The sequence below is a fragment of the Sapajus apella genome, unplaced genomic scaffold (genome assembly GCF_009761245.1).
Source record: "Sapajus apella isolate SASKATOON/1434 unplaced genomic scaffold, GSC_monkey_1.0 scaffold162, whole genome shotgun sequence".
Lineage (NCBI taxonomy): Eukaryota > Metazoa > Chordata > Mammalia > Primates > Cebidae > Sapajus > Sapajus apella.
In genome coordinates, this window is record NW_022437102.1 from 1,469,290 (window position 1) to 1,487,490 (window position 18,201).

An 18,201-nucleotide genomic window follows, 5' to 3' on the forward strand; every position below is an offset into this window, starting at 1 on the left:
CTATATTTATTGTTCCTTTAAAAACGCTAAACAGCTTTTTTCTGTTGTTTCCAATTTATTATTATTGTAACCAGCAGCTTAGCAGCTGAGTCTCAAACTACATTTAAAACTTTTTTCTTCTGTCCCCTTTCCTCTTCCCCACCCCAGTCTCAAGATGTAACTTTAAGATAAACTGCATATATGTTACCTTTCATCTTAAAATACAGCCTCAGAATGTGCTGTGAACCTCCACTCTCTTTCCTTTACCATACTGTACTTACGTGCCTTAGGCACATTTATTTACCTAACCGTTTGTTAAACATGGACCATGCTGTCTCATCTGGTCATGTATTTCCTTAAGAAGCTTCAGGAGTTGGATCCTGATAGGGGCCAGTCACCTCTGGATTTCTCTCTACAACAAAAAATTACTTTAAGGATGGAACCCACACCTGCCTGAAGAGTGGAACTGCTTTCTGCTCTTCCCCTGCTAGCACGGATAATGAAATCTCGCTCCCTCTTTTCACAACTCGTTATTATTTTTGACTTTTTTCCACAAGTGGTGAGCAGCCAGATCCTTCTGCCAGTTAGAGTATTCTATTTCTTATTACCTTGCTCATTTAAAATATACCTATAGTTCTTTTAGATTTAATGTATTAATTGGAGGTTTCTTTCATGGGGGTAATTCTCATTATTACATGACCTCATAAAAGTTAATTTCCTTAAATATTCTTTTTTTCCCCAGTAAAGTCAACTTTAGCAGGATTTATATTTCTTTTTGGTTTTAGGTCAGGAGGAGAGAACCAGGAAACCACAGAGTTCAATTACTTTGGACTAATTTTAGATTTCCTTTAACAACTTGTGTTTCTTACCATGCTTGTTTATACTTATCATGGTTTAAACATATCATTCAGGTTTAATTCTTACACTCATACACAGCAAAGTCATGATATTTTGCTAATAAATGGTCTGGACAGATAGCAAGTTTCCTCATCATTGATGGCTAGATCTTTAACATGTTCATATTGTAGTAAGCTCCCTGTCAGGGGAGAAATTCAGGCCAAGCTGCATAATCTCCAAAGGGATGTGGTGGAAGGATTTGGTAAGACTTGGATTAAAACACCATTATGGTCCAATTCTAACCATCCATGATCATCTCTACTCTCTTGTATTTGTAACTTTTCAAAGCTTGTCCACAACCACTGATCCACTGTCCTACTTGACAATGACATGCCAGCAATTCAGTGGTCTTTAGGCCTCATGCCTTAAATCTCCTATCCTAGTAAACAGCTGGAGAACAGCTGCCTGAGGCATGTTCAGAAGGATCAGGACACTTATCCAAGTCTCTCTTTCCTATGATTGAGACAGACTCCATCTTTTCAGACCCTGAGTTAAGTGTCACATCTACTCAATTCCTATGGTCTCCTGGTAGGTTTGGGCTACACTGGCCCTAATGCTTTGTGGGAAGGAACATGGAGAGGAACAGCAGCATCCACCAACACCTTCATGATTAATTATGATTCCTTGATCTCAGCCACATCAGGAGCTCAGAAATTGCCAAAGCTTGAGTTCAATGTTTACATACTGCTGAGAAAGTTTCAAATTCAGTCTGGCAAAAAAAAAAATCATGAAACTTACAGGTTGAGGTGTAAGCTGTGGTACTAACCCAGGGGAAAATGTTGTTGGTTTGCTCATGTTCCAGCACTTCCCAAAGAATATTTTGGGAGACTTATCACAAGGAGCACATACCCACAGTCAAGAACAGAAATAGAACACATGAATTCCCAAAGAAAAAGGAAACCACGCTGGCAATGACTGAGGCTATTATTGCTTTTAAATAATAAACAGTTGTAGCAAATTAAGTTCAAGGTCAAGGTATCAGCAGAGTTGCTTCCTTCTGGGAGATCTAAGTGAGGATCTGTTCCATGCCTTTCTCCAGGGGTGGTGGTTGCTGGCAATCCTCGGTGTTCCTCGACTTGCAGTTGCATCATTCTGATTTCCACCTCCATCATTACATGGCTTTCTTCCCTATATCCCTCTGCATCTGTATATCTCCTCTTATAAGAATACCAGTCATTGGATTTAGGGCCCACTCCAATCCAATATGACCACATCTTAACTAATTATACCTGCAAAGAACCTATAAAATCAAGCCATGTCCTGACATTCTGGGCAGATATAAATTTTAGAGGACATTTTCAACCCAGTATAACTCCTTTGAATCTGAGCATGTCTTACGATTGCTTTGACCATTAGAATAATGTAGGAGAGATTCTGTGCCAATTTCAGATTAGTTTCTGCTTTCTGCCTCCTGGGATGTTTGGTCTTGCACATCTCCTCTTGGAAGCAAGCCATCCTGCTGTGAGAAGTCCATGCCACCCGGAGAGGCCACATGTAGAGAGAAGGTGTTTAGAGGGAGCTTCAGTTAAGCTCCTAGACAACAGCTACCATCAATTGCCAACCATATGCCTGAACCACCTTGGACATTCAGTTGAGTGGAGCCTTCATGTGACTATAGCCTCAGCCAACATTTGTAACTACATGAGAGATCCTTTTGCTTGTTAAATGCACCAAGCTTGTCCCAAACTTGGGACCTTGGAGCTAACTCTTCCTTTTGTCCAAATGACTTTTCTCCCAAGCATTCACATGGACAGTTCCTTAACATCAAGGTCTGAGGGCAAATATTACCTCCTTGAAATAGCCACTTGAATGTATAACCCCATGTTATTTTCATTATAGTACTTATTGATATCTGAAACTCTCTTGTTTACATATTTGTTTACTTTGTTTTTATTCCAGATCTCCTACTCTTTCCCTTAAAATTTAAGCTTCATGAAGGAGAAACCTTTTCATTCTTGCTTACTGCACTACTGGCAACTTCCTAACAGTGTTGGACACATAGTTAATTCTCATTAAATAAATGTTGAATGAACAAACAAATGAGAATATGTGTTTTCAAGTTAGAAGGTAGTCAGGTAAACTGGGGTCCAAAGCTTAGCTGTACCATTTATTTGAGTCCTCATGAAAGTTACTGAATTTCTCATAGCTCAGTTTTGTTGTCTGTAAAATGGGAATCAAAATATTCATCTCAAAGTAGTTTTGTAATTATTTGATAATTTATGTGTGGCATGTACACTTTCAGTTGGAGAATTCAGGTTTTTCAAAAATACAATTAATGTTATTGGAATTTGCTTTATTATTATAAATCCACTGTGTCAGAAACATAATTGCAAAACATATAGAGTTCTCATGTTCTTTTGTCTTGTCACAAGGTGCTAGGCATGTGGTGCAGTCTTAATGCTCATCACCAAACGTTTCTACTTTCTTTCTTCCAGGTACAGCATTGTCCCCTTTGAAGACAACTGGCCAATGAAATGTCAGTGGGCATGGTGTATGTCACTTCCTTGAAGGAGCACTGACAGCAGTATTTAACATGCCATAGTCTCATTCTGCAAGCATTTTCACTGTGCAAGCACATGGTAAGATGAAGGCTTCATTTGCTAGGCCCCTGAGTGATCGGGATGAGCAAAGACTCCTTGTTGACACACGCTAGATATGCAACATGAGCAAGACTTTTGTAGATTAATTTGCTGGATGTGAAGGCTGTTACTGCAGTCTATCTTGAAGGATACGATGCATTTTCTTTTTTTTTCTTTTTTTTCCATTTATTTATTTTATTGCATTTTAGGTTTTGGGGTACATGTGAAGAACATGCAAGATTGTTGCATAGGTACACATGTGGCAGTGTGATTTGCTGCCTTCCTCCCCAGCTACAATGCATTTTCTAGGGCAAAGGCATTTGGTAGGACATTTTGGTTCATGGAAGGCAATGTAATAGAGAAATATAGAGCAAGATGTGTTCAAAATATTTCACAATTAGTATAACACAAGCGCACCAATCTGCACTGCAGGAAGAACCAATCGAAGATGTAGAGAGCAAACACCATCTACAAGTCAAGGAGAGAGATCCCACAAGAAACTCATGTTGTCAACACCTTGAACTCGGACTTTTAGCCTCCAGAATCATGAGGATATGCATAAATTTCTGCTGGTTAAGCCACCCAGTTTGTGGTACTTTGTTATGGCAGTCCTAAAAAGCAAATAAAATTATCTCTTAGGGTGACAAACTATGAGGCCCTTTTCTTAGGGATTCTCACCAACACGGAAGCCAGGTGTATCCTCTCCCCCATCCCTTATCTGGGAACTCTTTTCTCATCTGCCCAACCATATGACGATCCCAGAAAACCTGATCATACATTCTCCATGGTCTGAGGCCCCCCACAGTCTAGACTTTTCAATCCTAGACCAAAATCAAGGGACGAAGCAGGCCAAGTAAAAAAGGAATGAGGTGAAGGCCAGAGAGAGGACAAGAGAAAGGAGAAAACATACGACACCTGGAGACATATGCCATGTCTCCACATATAAAGGTTCTTGGCACAGGCTTGGCATAAAGTGATTGCTTTACTAATGGTAGCTGTTATTATTTTATCATCATTGTTGTCATCATCATCATTATCATCATCACTAACACCACCACGACCTAGGCTGCTAACAACCTGACTTAGACAACTTCCTATACCTGGACGTTACCTCTCCTCTACGCTCATTTTGTTCTCTCTCCCTCCAGAGCCTACTTGAAATTTCTCCTTGTTCCCTTGCATGCTCAGATGTCTGGACTTGCTTTAGAAAACAAGCTCCTGGTGATGTTTAGCAGCCCTTGGAAAAATGAGAATTTGAATCAGTTCTAATAACTCAGAATTCAAAGCACATTCAACCTTTGGAGCTTTGCAGAGTTTTCCAGGGTTCGTGAATCCCCTAGGCCAGATGATGAATGGTGCACAGAAATACCACGTGAGGCCTAAGCACAGGCTCCTGCTCCCTACCCCCAGAAACATGGGTTATATTTGGTGTGCACTCATTTTCTCATTTTTCTCCATCATTTTGAAGCACAAACTCCAGATTCTAAAAGACTTATGAGTCTATAAGTCAAGCGCCTTGCCAAATGGCTGCCATTACTCCCCCATTTTTCACCCTGCCTTGAGAATAGGCCCCATTTATCTGCGGCTTCCATGCTGCAGGGCTTTCTTCTCCCCTTTACTGCTTTGCGTTTCTGTCAACTAGACTCCAGTGAGACCATCGCTTAGAGATACACTATCAAAATAATCAGGCCAGGAACTGGAATGCAAAAGCCAAAATGAGAAAGCTAAAGAGTCAAGGCTTTCCAAATACCATAGGAAGAAAAGACTTATTTTAGGCTAATCTTTAGTCCATCTTCTGCCAGATTCCCACCCTGAGGTAGTTTTTTCTTGGTCGTATTTTGCTCCTTTCTCCTGGTGGATGAGCATGACAGAACTCATCCTTGCTGGTGGATCCTCCCTCTCCCACTAGATGACATCCATGAACTTGTCACTTGCAGGAAACATTGCAAATCAGTGGGTGAACTTCACATTGATGCTGTTACAGTTCTTGGAACAGAGGCATCTGCTGTGTGTAGGAAAAGCCATCGGCCTGTGCTTTTCTAAATCATTAAAATGCCATGGGCGTTTTGACAAATTGGCACAGATCTTTAGGTTTAGCAACTGGGAGCAATCTGTTTTGCAGGCTGAGAAAAACAGCTGTAAGACTCTGGTGAAAATCTGTTCTATTGTGTTCAAATATTTTTCAGGCAGAGAGGCAGACTGGTAAAGTGAAAATGCATGGTCCTGGGAAGCAGAAGGATCCAGTTTGGAGTCCTGATCCCTCTACTTACTGGCTGTGAATGGTCAGCAAGTGAGTTAACAATTTCCTCATCTGCAAAATGGGGACATACATACAATTCTTTCAGGGTTGTTGTGATGATTAGAGATAATACCTTTAAAGTGTGTATGCATCATAAATGGTTTCTAGAAGAGAGGAGAGCACAATAGCAGAATTAACGATGATTGTAGTAATAGTAGTAATAGCAATAGTTGTAGTATGAGTATAAATAGTAGTTGAAGTAGTAATAGCAAAAAATAAAGTGATGAAAGTGCTGGAGAGGAGCCAGGAGACTTCGATTGTGCAAGTGATGGAATTAATGGAGCGAGTGGCAGACTGAGAATCAAAAGACCTGGACTAGTCTTTGTAGTTTCTCAGCATTTTGAGAGTCAGTGTAGAATTACAGAAAATTGGAAAAGGTTTATGGGCCCCTCCAAATTTTCATTTAGATGCCTTCTCTTCACCTGCAACAACATATAAATTGAATAGCACACGTTTCTTTCTTCCGTGTGATTTAAATGTTAATAAAAATAATAGCAGTCTATGCTAACTTATATTGAGTATGTGCTATGTATCGAACGCATTTCAATTTTACACATATTTCTTCATTAAGTTCTTTCAAGTGCCCTATGAAAGGTGTCATAATTTTGCTTCTATACTTAGGTACTGAAGTATACAGGAATCTAATATCTTACCCCTGGTTACAGAGCTAGGTGGAGAGTCAGAATTACAACTCAGGAATCTGATTGCAAAGCTTCTGTCTAAATTCCTGTTCTGTACTATACCATACTGCTCCAATCAAAGTTGTCACAATGCAGAGGTGAGGGCACATGGCTTGCATGATTGATAGAGAAGATTTACATTTTTAAATGCACAATCTTGTGTTATAATTTGCCCACAGTGGTTTAGCACAGATTAGATGACAAGATATAAAGACATAAGAACTGTTTTTGTTTATTAAAACCGTCAACTAATCAACCAACAAATAACCAATATTTATTTAATTCATAGTTATTAAAATGTGACTATTTTTAAAGGTTAGTGAAGAGTCCATTTGAGAAGGAGAGGGTTAATTCTGAGACAGCTGAAAGATTATATTGGAGAAGTTACAATAGGACATGACAGCAAAAGGCCTAGAATGTCAATCTAAGTCTGAACTGTAGATGATGAGGAGTTGGACACCTGCTCACTGGACAGTCACAGAGGTGTCTATGGATGATCTGAATGGTCTCTTTTTGAGTACATACATGCTTTATAATGATTATGAACTTACCTATTTCCTTCAGTAAGCTCTTTATAAGCTCTTTGAGATCTGTGACAATTTCAAAATTCGTCTGACCCATGCAGACAACTGTGTGTCCACCATCAAGGCCCCATGGGCCAGTTCAATTGCCCATCCATAATATGACCCCCACCTATCTCTGAGAAGGGATTTTTCCCTCAGAAGTTGGAATAGGTTAAGAACCTAAAATCAGCTCAAGCTTATATGTTTTGGGCTTCCTTTCTTTTTCTTGGGAGAAAAAGACAAGCTTATTTTCTTTATGGAAATTCTAGGTTCATAAATACAGTACTGGTTTTTGCTCTGATTTTCAGGGTCCTTCTAATCTGCTGCTCTGTGAGGGCCAAGACTTGGAAGTAATCACTCTAGAAATCTTACCAAAGCAATGTTTCATCACTGCTCTTGAATATAAGAAAGCTAGCATGAAATTTCAGTATGGCAGTTATTTTACTTAAGAACTTTGTCACTCCACAGTTCTCTGAACTCAATTGTTGTTTATGAGACTCTGCTGTCAACCTAATTATAATTATTTTGTAGGATTTTTCCTCTCCTTGCTTTTAAGGTTGTACTTTTGTCTTTATTGTTCAGAAGTTTTACCATGATGTGTTAAGACATGGGTTGGTTTTCATTCTTCTTAGGACTCCGTGTACCTTTTCAAGTCATCTTTTCTCCACTTAGATAAATTCTTAGCCATTGTCTCACCAAATATTGCCTACCTTCCATCTTTCTATTTCCTCCTACTGGAATCTTCTCATTTCCCTTTTCTGAACATTCTGTAAGATGTATCCTTGTACCTTCTTGTGCTATCATTTTCAAATATCTCATAATTTCTGTGACAAACTCTAAAAGCTACTTTATTTCCTTATGTTTATCTTCCAGATTAATGAGTCTCTTTTATTCTATTTTATTTAAGTGGATACTATATACAGCATTTCTCCCCATGTTATCCCTCCCCACTCTCCCCACCCCCTGCTGTCCCTCCCCTACCCCCCCAACTGCCCCCAGTGTGTGATGCTCCTCTCCAAGTTCACGTGTTCTCATTGTCCAACACCCGCCTATGAGTGAGAACATGTGGTGTTTGGTTTTCTGTTCTTGTGTCAGTTTGCTGAGAATGATGGCTTCCAGATTCATCCAAGTCCCTACGAAGGATGAATTCATCCAAGTCCCTACAAACTCATCATTTTTTATGGCTGCATAGTATTCCATGGTATATATGTACCACATTTTCTTTGTCCAGTCTATCATTGATGGGCATTTGGGTTGGTTCCAGGTCTCTGCAATTGTACACAGTGCTGCGATGAACATACGTGTGCATGTCTTTATAGTAGAACGATTTATAGTCCTTTGGGTATATACCCAGCAATGGGATTGCTGGGTCAAATGGAATTTCTATTTCTAGATCCTTGAGAAATCCCCACACTGTCTTCCACAATGGTTGAACTAATTTACACTCCCACCAACTATGTAGGAGTGTTCCCATTTCTCCACATCCTCTCCAGCATCTGTTGTCTCTAGATTTTTTAATGATCACCATTCTAACTGGCATGAAATGGTACCTCAATGTGGTTTTGATTTGCATTTCTCTAACGACCAGTGATGATGAGCATTTTTTCATGTTTGTCGGCCTCATATATGTCTTCTTCTGAAAAGTTTCTGTTCATTTCCTTCACCCAGTTTTGAATGGGGTTTTTTCTTGTATATCTGTTTTAGTTGTTTGTAGATTCTGGATATTAGCCCTTTGTCAGATGGGTAGATTGCAAAAATTTTTTCCCATTCTGTTGGTTGCCAGTTCACTCTAATGATGGTTTCCTTTGCTGTATAGAAGCTCTGAGTTTTAATTAGATCCCATTTGTCTATCTTGGCTTTTGTTGCCATCGCTTTTGGTGTTTTAGTCATGAAGTCCTTGCCTATGCCTATGTCCTGGATGGTTTTGCCTACGTATTCTTCTAGTGTTTTTATGGTGTTAGGTTTTATGTTTAAATCTTTAATCCATCTGGAGTTAATTTTAGTTTAAGGTGACAGGAAGGGGTCCAACTTCTGCATTCTGCCCATTGCTAGCCAGTTTTACCAACATCATTTATTAAACATGGTAGTCCTTTCCCCATTGCTTGTTTTTGTCAGGTTTGTCAAAGATTAGATGGTTGTAGATGTGTGGTGTTGCTTCTGGGGCCTCTGTTCTGTCCCATTGGTCTATGTCTCTGTTCTGGTACCAGTACCATGCTGTTTCCATTACTGTAGCCTTGTAGTATAGTTTGAAGTCTGGCAGTGTGATGCCTCCGGCTTTGTTCTTTTTGCTTAGGATTGTCTTGGCTATGTGGCCTCTCTTGTGATTCCATGTGAAGTTTAAAGTGTTTTTTTCCAGTTCTGTGAAGAAGGTCATTGGCAGCATTTCAAAGTTCCCAGCCATATGCAAGGTTCTCTACTACAACTTGTTTTCTCTCTCTCTCTCTCTTTCTTCACCTTCCCCTTTTTTTAATCTCTCTACCCTCTCACTTCTCCAGGTCAAATCTCCTACCCACTGTGTGGTTGTAAAACTCTCAGTCACTGGTTGCTAAGACCCATGTGAATCAGCACAGCATTATCTCTTACTTAACACTCTTGCCTTAATTTTCCATTTTGTTTCTAGTCCTTAAGCATTTTTTTCTTTCCTTTGAGCTCAGCATAAAGGCTAGGAACAAAGCTGGTATTGCAGAGAAAGACGTATTTAATTAAAAGACTGTGTATTACATTTCTTCCTGACTTTCGCCAGTATTTATGGCAATAAGGAAGTCCTGCAACATGAGCTCAGCCTGCCATGTTGTCAGAGATTGCCCTCACCCAATATCATGGATTTAGTTTTCACATAGAGCCAATGTTGAAAGAGTTTGCAAGGCTAACTTCACAGTAGCTTCCATAGAACCACGCTGATTTTGAGACACTAGTCAAGAAGTAGAATAATTGTGCTGTGTAAAATTTTACTCCCATGTAATGTTTGCCTAACAATGTAGTAGTCAGGGTAAGGACACACTTCCATTTCATTATGATTTAATTTGAATTGCAGCTTTGCTACACTTATCTGTGTCACTGCTACCCATTGTTATGGCTGGCAAATAATAACAAAGAACAATTATTGAGCTCTTACCTATGTGACAGGCAGTGCACTAAATACTTCATATATATAATTCAATTTTATCTTTGTAACAAAGAACTGAAGCACAGAGAGAATACGTAACTTGCTCATGGTCACACAAGTGGTAGAGCTAACATTCATATCTGGGCATTCTAATGCTACAGTCTCATGCTTATTTAAGTGAGCACTTAAATAAATATATGTTGAATGAATAGAAATATGTTGAAATTATACCATTACTATGGTCACCATCATCATCATCATCATCATCGTTATCTTTGGGGAAGAAGAATACATTTAAAATAGATCCTTGCTGACTGTGAGCAAATAGATGATGGATGAACAAGAAAACCTACAGGCAAGAATTATGTTAAGTAAGTTGCATAGGAATGTGCTCAGCCCAAAGGTTTACATTTTTAATTAGAACTGTGACAAATTGTCGTTTTTTCCCCCATACATAGCTCCAAGCACACTACTTAGGCAGCTAAGCATTGTGGAAAGTTTTTCTGTCAAATCCTGCTTTATTTTTTCTAAAATCTTCAGTTCTTAGAACTGCAAATAGAAAACGTGAAATAAGACAAATTTAAAAATGATCTTTCGTGCCATCCTGTAGATACAATGTTCTATACAGTACAAAGAGCACATTTTTAAAAGAAGGTTTGGAATCAAATCTAAGCATCAATGCTTCCTATACCTCAGTTTCTCCACTTGTAGAGTGAACAATGAAGAGATAAACTAGTTGGGCTGTTTTGAAGACTAATTTAGATAATGTAACTGGGGAACGGAGTTCTGTGTTTGACTCATAATACTTCTGAACCCCTAATCATAGAAAGAGTGGACACATCATTTCTTCTCTAAGGCCTTATAGTTTAAGCTTGGGGTTGTCCTTGGGACTGGCTCTTCCTCTGTGCAGAAGGGAACCACTGCAGAACAGCATGGTCTAATAGTTAGGAGCACTGACTACAGAGCCAAATGACCTGCAGTAAACCTTAATCTCCTACCAGCTGGCTGTATGACTTTGGGCAAGTCTCTCTGTGCCTCAGTGTCCTTATCTGTCAAATGAGCATAAAAGTAGATGCTATCTCATAAAGTTGCCATTAGGATTAAATGAGCTAATATTTGGTAGCTGGCACTTAACAGGTGTTTATGTAAGGGCCTGTTAAATAAATAAATAATATAGTCAATCAGAGTTAAAGATAAATGAGGTGGGTGGATGACCTGAGGTCAGGAGTTTAAGACCAGCCTGAATAACATGGAGAAACCCCATCTACTAAAAATACAAAATGAGCTAGTCATGGTGGTACATGCCTGTAATCCCAGCTTCTCAGGAGGCTGAGAAGGGAGAATCACTTGAACCCAGGAGGCGGAGGTTACAGTGAGCCAAGAATACACGATCGCACTCCAGCCTGGGCAATGAGAGTGAAACTCCATCTCAAAAGAAAAAAAAAAAATAGATGAATGGTGAGTTTCAAATGCATATGCTTTGGACACTTATTTAAAACCACTACTTAATAATTTAAAGGCTATCTTCATCATAGGTGGGTGCATCTCTAGTGAGATGTTTTTGTTAAGTTTTTATTTTGTTGCTTCCTTTTGTGAGGCCCAGAGAATGTGAAGGGGCTGGAATTGTAATTGTAGGACTTTAAAAGGAGGTTTCTTGTCTGGATAGATGAGTGAGGCTGAGCGCCTCATGGCCTGAGGTCAGTGGCTTTTCATCTCTGTGACAGGAGTGACCTCCTGGGAAGAGACAGGGTGGATGTGTCCTAGAAGCAATGATCCCTGACCATCCAGTCACAGTCTAGTGTCCTTATTTTATTTTTGCAATTTGGCAGGACACATCCAACCTGAAGACCTTGTGTTTGTTGTGTATTGGGACATCAAGAAGAACTTCGGGTCTACCACAGTGGAGAAATAGGTATAGCAATGTGCAAAGTGGCCCTGAGAGGCTAGTGACAATGGGGAGACATGATTTTAAGGCAACCATGGTGAACGGACTTAAGCTCAGAGAAGCTACCCAACAGAAGAGGTGACAAGCAGCAAAGAGATTTTTGAAACATAAAGTAGTCTTTGGAAATTCTCAGAATGCTAGTGTGGCAGTTCCTCAAAGAACTAAAAACAGAACCAGCAGTCCCATTACTGGGTATATACCCAAAGGAATGTAAACAGTTCTACCATAAAGACTCATGCACACAAATGCTTATTGCAGGACAGATGGCCATCAATGGTAGACTGGATAACGAAAATGTGGTATAAATACACTATGGAATACTATGCAGCCATAAAAAAGAATATGATCATGTCCTTTGCAGGAACACAGATGAAGCTAGAGGCCATTATTCTAAGCAAACTAATGCAGAAACAAAAAACAAAATACCACGTTATCACTTATAAGTGACAGCTAAATAATGAGAACACATAGAAACATAGAGGGGAACAAAAAACACTGGGGCATAGTTGAGGGTGGAGGGTAAAGGTCAGAAAAAATAACTATTGGGTACTATGCTTAGTACCTGGGTGATAAAATAATCTGTACACCAAAACCCCATGACACAAGTTTACCTACATAACAAACCTTCACATGTACCCCTGAACCTAAGATAAAAGTTAAGAAATGAAAAATACAGAAAATAAAAAGAAAAGAGAAATACCTGGAAAATGCCCTAGCCTCCCAGCAAGCTGTAAGATGAGTGCTTATATTCTTATATTATTTGATTATTAAAAAATACTTAACTGTGAAAATCTGTAGAAGATGGGCATCCAATGTTTATTCTTAAAGCAGCCAGCACAGTGCCCAGCACATTGCAGATGCTCAATCATGGAGCCCCTTATTTATTTTTATCCTTTGTGAACTAAGGTCCTTCCAAGGCACCCAGAACTAGCGGTGGTTTCCTTGCGTCCTGCTCCCAGGTCCAGAACAGCCTCAACCACTTTGCCAAGCAGACTATCCTACCCTGCCTCTCCTGGTTGGTCTCTCTCTATCATGCCCAAGGCTGCACCACCCAGGGATACCTCTTCCCTGACATTGGAGTAGATGTGGAAAAGCAGTGTCTTCTGTTGGAATGTTGAGCAGAGGCTTTCTCAATGAGCCATTTGACAGCCCTGACAACCCATGCCAGAGAGACCTTCATCCAGAAAATGTGGAGTATAGAATTACCTGGGTTTCCAGCCAGTGACCTGGCAGGTGCTTGCCTACCCAGCAGGGTCTGCGCTCACATAGGCATTTCCTGCAAAAGAAGAAAAATAAATCTCTTCTCCCTTGCCCTCCAAACAAATGACTTTGAATAATTGTTCTGATTCACTTCCTCTGGCTGACAGGCCTGGCTCTGTCTTCTTCTGACAGGGGCTGACAGCCTGTGAGCCTGTGGTCTACCTCTCCTTGTTCTTCCAGACACCAGCTCTTTTTGTCCTGTTGCTAACAAGTGCGACACTCAGTGCTGCCTTTGACAAGGCCTGCAGGTTGGGATCAGATGCACTATTCAGCTGGCTCCAGGGAGCTTGTTGGATCTTGGTTCAGGTCACGGTGGACCCAAGTCCTAGGCCCACACTTCTCAAAGTGTGATATGTGCACAACAGGTAATACCTGATATGGTTTGCTGTGGTATGCGGACTGAAGACTTTACTGTAGTAGAAAGACACCAATTTTCATTTAGAATATAGAGCTTCCCCTTAGGTTTTTAACTCAAATCATTTAAGGAAAACAAGTGAGTCAATTTAAAGGAGATAATAGCACTGGCAGAATATGGGTATGGAAAAAGTCACAAAGGCAACCTATGGTGAATACCATGGTAGGCAAATGTGACTCAGGGAGGAAGCTATGCTGTTTACACATACAGAACACTTATTCATCTATCCATTCACTCAGCACATTTTGAGAACTTTCTATGTGCCCCTTACTATTCTAGGCTGTTGCAGAGCTAGAAGAGTAGAGGTGGCTGTGAGCATACACAGACGCCGACCAATGGCAGGACTGGGTGAGCATCTGAAAGCTGTTTTGGGATTGACTGACTGGTGTACAGCAAAAATGAGCTGCAGGGCCAGGTACTTTGTAGCTCTGAGAGGAAAGGTCTGGTACCAGACCTAAAGTAAGATAATGTCAAAGCCTGGTCCACACAGAACTTGACATTTTTAGGTAAGTATGTAACAAATATGGTTCCTGGAGTCCAAACGGAGTCACAGATATGCAAGTCTAATCCAGCAGACAACCTTTGAGGGGCTGAATTGCATGAGGGATGCTTCTACTGAATGAGGGAGGGAGAGATGTGGTGTATGGGTATCATCCTTTTTCTTAAAATGGTGTAAGAACCATTACTTACTGACCATAGGACAGATTGGGCACCACACAACCCTGGACAGCGTCTTTCTCATCTTAGGCATTGTCTGCACCTGAATTGCGGCAATTTCAGGCAGATGACAGTAAACACTCAGGTTCTATCTTAATCTGCCTACTATAACCATTTTGTAGTAGATGAAAGTAAAGTATCTTGAAGAAGAGGTGGTGTTAGCAAATGCACAGACCAATTCCTGAAATGCCCAAGTGGCACCACATGAGGCATCATTTTTTTAAATCTGGATGTTGCCTATCATCAAATTCTTGGCTCATTTTCTGCTCAAGCCTCTGCCTTGCCCCTTTGATTTACTTCAAGGCTTTAGGAAGTGAACAAATAGCAGTCTACTTTCTCCACCTGAGAGACAGGCCAAAGAATCAGGCAGATAGAGATGAAAATATCACCGTTATTACAAATGAAACTAGAGTAAAATGGATCAGCCTGTTGGAAAGCAATCTTGCTAACTAACCCTGAATAAAGCATATTTATTTATCCAGACACTGTCACAACTTCTTGACATCCACACCCCTCCCTAATAGGGGCAGGCCCTTTACAACATGTAAGTGAGCAGGTGAGAAAAGGTGTGCAGGTAGGCAGACCCCAATTAAGGGAGCCTTGGGGGTGGGTGGGTTGAAACTCCGCAGTTTAAGTCATGTTGCCTCCCCTGGGTAAAAAGTCCAGAAACATTACTCAAATGGAGGCCCCTGTAGTTGTGATTGAGGTACCTACGGCTGCAGTAACAAACTGCCAAAAAAAAAAAAACAGGTGGCAAAACCAACAGGTATTTATTCTACAGCAGTCTGGAGGCCAAAAGTCCCAAATCAAAGTGTGGGCAATACCACGCTCCCCTTGAAGGCGCTACTCCTTGCCTATTCCAGTTTCTGGTGGTTCTAGGGTTCCTTGGCTTGTGGCTGTGTCATTCCAGTTTCTGCCTCTGTCTTCACATGGTCTTCTCCTGTGTGTGCATCTCCACTTCCGACTCAAAATGTCACTTGCTATTGGATTGAGAGCTTACCTAAATAATCTAGGGTAATGTCATCTGGAGGCCCTTCACTTAATTACATTGCAAAGACCTTTTCTCCAAAGGTCACATTTACACATTTTGGGAGTTAGGATGTTGAGATTTTTGTGTGTGTGGGAGCGGGGGCACCATTCCTTCCACCAAATAAATACCAATTTCACATGAATTATAGACCTCAATTTTAGAAACAGATAAAGTTTGTTTTTGTTTTTTTTGAGACAGTTTTGCTCTTTCACCCAGGATGGAGTGAAGTGGCATAATCTTGGCTCACTGCAACCGCCTCCCAAATTCAAGTGATTCTCCTCCTTTAGCCTCTGAAGTGCTGGGATTACAGGCATGTGCCACCATGTGTGGCTAATTTTTGTATTTTTAGTTAAGACAGGGTTTCATCATGTTGGCCAGGCTGGTCTCGAACTCCTGACCTCAGATGATCCGTCTTGGCCTCCCAAACTGCTAGGATTACAGGAGTGAGCCGGCCAGCTCACCCTGCCTTAAACCGATGAAGAATATTTCTATGACTTCAACAAGGATGTCTTAAGGAAAAACAAAAGCACACAGACCATAAAGGAGATTGTTGATAGTTTCTCCTATACTGCGTTTGAAATTTCTACTCATCAAGGACACCATTGAAAAGTGGAAAGATAATTACAAACTGGGATAAAATATTCTCTCTCTACATAAATAATAAAGGTCAATATTCAGTGTATACAATAACTTACAAATTAAAAAGTGAAAGACAAGCATCCCAATAGGAAAATGGGCAAAAATAGAAACAACCTGTTATTCAAACAAACAAATAAACGTCCTATGAACATAAAATGATGCTCTTAATTTGGGTTCCCCCTAAAAATAGACCATGAAACAAGACTTTTGTGCAAGTAGTTTACTTGAAAGGTGACTCCAAGGATCACAAGAAAGTGGGAAGAGTAAGAGAAGGATTATAAAAAAGTAAAACAAAACCAAGAATCAATGATCATTTCACCACGGAGGGTAACAGGGTAAAGCCCCAGTGACACTCTCTGAGATACCACGTGGCACATGACCCCACACTGTCACAACAGAGGAGTGATCCCATCTCCTGGGTAAAGCCCTCAGGCAGAAAAGAAGAAAGACAGATGCAGGAGACTGCAGTGGGAAGCCAGCAGAGTGCTTGGAGACATGTGAGAGCCAGAGGGAAACTCAGGTAAGGCAAGGAAAAATGGAGCACTTGCTGCAGGTGCTCAATCTCATTAACAGGAACACATAGATGAGAACAACAATAAGCATTTCGCCCTTCTAAGATTGGCAAAAGTTAAAGCGTCTAACAGTACTTAGGGCAGACAGGAATGTGGAACAATGAGGACTCTTGAACAAAGGCTGCTGTGCAAATAAGCTAATCAACAAGGATGGATAGAGTTGGACGGCTTTTTCTATGCAAGTGAAACTGTCCCACATGTACACAATATTCATAGCATCATAAAAAAAAATCTGGAAGCAACCTAAATATCTACCAATGGTAGAATGAATAAATTGTGATAGTTAATATCTAACAGCCAAAAAATGAATAAGCAGTATTTCTCCAGGACTGATAGCATTGGCATCATATGGAAACTTATGAGAAATGTTAATTTTCAGGTCCTAGCTTAGCCCAACTGCAGAAACTCTGGCGGTTGAGCACAGCAATCTGTGTATTACTAAGCCCTCCAGGCAATTTTAGTGCACACTAAAGTTTGAGAACCACTAAAGTAGAGGTATCTTAGCACAGATTGGTCTCCCAAACATAATGTGGGGCAAAAAGTTGGGGGCATGACAATACATTCACATGATACCATTATATAAAATGTTTAAATATTCACTATAGTATTATATTGCCCATGAATGCATACATATGAAGTGGTAAAATGAAACAAAATGCATAGGAATTATAAATATTAAGTTCAGGCTGGTGGTTGACTGTGGAGGGAAATGAACAGGATATATAGTTTGCAGGGACATATAGGGGACTTCAACTATACCAATAATATGGTATTCTTTATATAATGTATTATTCCTTATAATAGGAGTAACGATTGAAGAAAAACCATATAACATGAAATTTACCATCTTAACCAGGATCTCACAATGTTGCCCAGTCTGGTCTCGAACTTCTGGCCTCAAGTGATCCTTCCCTACTTAGCCTCTCAAAGTGCTGGTATTACAGCTGTTAGACATTGCGACTGGCCTTATCATAACTTTTTTTTTTTGGGCGGGGGGAGGAGGCTTTCCAGCAAAAACCAGAAAGCCTGCTAGCCAAATTCTAAAAGAGCTATAACACTAACTTTTTTTTTTTTGAGATGGAGTCTCACTCTGTCATCCAGGTTGAAGTAGAGTGGTACACTCTTAGCTCACTGCAGCCTCTGCCTTCAGGGTTCAGGCAATTCTCCTTCCTCAGCCTCCCAAGCAGCTGGGATTACAGGCGCCCACCACCACGTCCAGCTGTTTTTTCTATATTTAGTAGAGATGGGATTTCACCATATTGACCAGGGTGGTCTGGTAATCCCTGCCCACCTTGGCCTCCCAAGTGCTGGGATTACAGGCATGAGCCAGACCGCTGGGCCCCATAGCTTCTTCTTTTTTTTTTTTTTTTTTGTTTTTGAGACGGAGTTTCGCTCTTGTTACCCAGGCTGGAGTGCAATGGCGCGATCTCGGCTCACCGCAACCTCCGCCTCCTGGGTTCAGGCAATTCTCCTGCCTCAACCTCCTCAGTAGCTGGGATTACAGGCACGCGCCACCATGC

General features: G+C 40.5%; 1 non-coding gene across 1 annotated transcript; it reads right to left on the reverse strand.

Moving 5' to 3' along the window:
* Positions 1 to 17,679: 17,679 nt before the first annotated feature.
* LOC116542147 lies at positions 17,680 to 17,741 on the reverse strand. The gene has a single exon (XR_004265089.1). It is a non-coding gene; the product is annotated as a U7 small nuclear RNA (small nuclear RNA).
* Between the last annotated feature and the right edge of the window lie 460 nt (positions 17,742 to 18,201).